Consider the following 2,080-nt stretch of genomic DNA (forward strand, 5'->3'; position numbering starts at 1 on the left):
TACCCCTTGCCAGTTATTGACGACATTTTAAACCAATTAGGACGAGCAAAGTTTTTCTCCGCCTTCGATCTAAGCTCAGGGTTTCATCAAATTCCAATGTCCGCCAGTTCATCCAAATATACAGGTTTCTCGACCACAGAAGGACATTTTGAATTTTTACGAATGCCATTTGGACTAAAAAACGCTCCTGCTACGTTCCAGAGGATGATGGACGGAGCACTAAGAGGATTAATAGGAAAACATTGCTTTGTATATCTGGATGATATAGTCATCTTTGGAAGTACTATAGAAGAACACAACAAAAACCTCACGCTAATATTAGAACGCCTACGTGAAGTCGGACTAAAACTGCAACCAGACAAATGCGAGTACTTGAGACCCGAACTCGAATTTCTAGGACACTTGATAACAAGTGAAGGTGTTAAACCTAATCCAGCAAAAATAAACGCCATCAAAAATTTCAAAATACCAACAAATGTGAAGGAAGTACAATGCTTCTTAGGACTCGCATGATATTACAGGAAATTTATTAAAAATTTCTCACATATTGCCAAACCATTGACAACATTAATAAAGAAAGATAATCCCTTCAATTGGTCTGAAAAACATCAAGAAGCATTCGATATTTTAAAAAATGCCTTATGTACGGCCCCAGTGTTGAAATTTCCCGACTACAACAAAGAATTTACCCTTACTACTGACGCATCCAATGTAGGATGAGGCGCAGTATTAAGTCAAGACGGAAATCCTTGTTGCTTCATATCAAGAACGCTTAATAGAGCAGAGCAAAATTACTCTACTTCAGAAAAAGAACTTTTAGCTATTGTATGGACAACACAAAGATTACGACAATACCTATTAGGAAGAAGTTTTAATATTCAAACTGATCATCAGGCTTTAAAATGGTTACATAATGTAAAAAATTCATCGTCTCGATTATTGAGATGGAGATTAAGATTAGAAGAATTCAACTATAACTCAATAGATTATATAAAAGGAAAAGAAAATAAAATGGCTGACTGTCTATCCAGACTGCTACCTATTCACGATGATCTACAAGAAGCAATAGAAAAAGCAGGAATAAACATCGAAGATTTAGAAAATGAATTACCAGATATTAACGAAGTAACTACGGAAGACAGAGAACTAAATACGCCAACACCACAAATCCAGACAGAAGAAAGAAGCAGAGATATAATGATACCCTCACCAACCCTGGACAGTATTGAAAAAATAATATTAGAACAAGATATCCCCAGTACAAATATAGGAGAGAAAGAAATTCTACAAATAGAAAGTATCACAAAACCAAGTATAACAGAAAAGGTAGATGAGCCATCAACTAGTCAAGAAATCGCAATAATAGCCACAAAAGAAAATAGTAATGAGAAAGACAACGATACCACTGAATATGACAAAGACCTATACGCGAACTACGAAGTATGGACAACCAATAAAACATCAACTCAAGTCATCAAGAAAGCCAACGCTGGAGGAAAGCTATGGAAGAAAATCCAAAAAAGACCCTCGAACGACCCAAGTATAATCATATTACCTGAGTTTAGGGAAGAAATATGGTTAAACATACTTGCAAAAGTAATACGAGGATTCATTAATAGAGGATTAACAATTGTCAGGTTACACTTCATCGACCCTAAAATCACACCACTCGAAAAAATTAAGCTTGACGAATTACTGAACTACCTAAGCAACAATACTGTAAATAAAATACATGTATGCTACTCACCCCAAAGTGAGCTTACTCAGAGTGAAAAAGAAGAAATTCTTAAAGAAGCACACGGATCCATAATTGGACAGCACTTTGGAGAAGCAAAATTCATCGATAAAGCTAGACAATTGGGTGAATGGAGAAACATGGAAAATGACATCATCGACTTTGTAAAAAAATGTCCTATTTGCCAACTCCAGAAAACAACAAGGATCAGACGACAAGTAGAAGCCATCATTCCAGATACATCAATTAATCCTAACGACAAAGTAGCTATGGATATATTTGGTCCACTACCAATAACAAGTTCACGCAATGAATACATTCTAAGCATTCAAGATCAGTTAACAA

This window comes from Belonocnema kinseyi, chromosome 1 (assembly GCF_010883055.1).
Source record: "Belonocnema kinseyi isolate 2016_QV_RU_SX_M_011 chromosome 1, B_treatae_v1, whole genome shotgun sequence".
NCBI classification, from domain to species: domain Eukaryota; kingdom Metazoa; phylum Arthropoda; class Insecta; order Hymenoptera; family Cynipidae; genus Belonocnema; species Belonocnema kinseyi.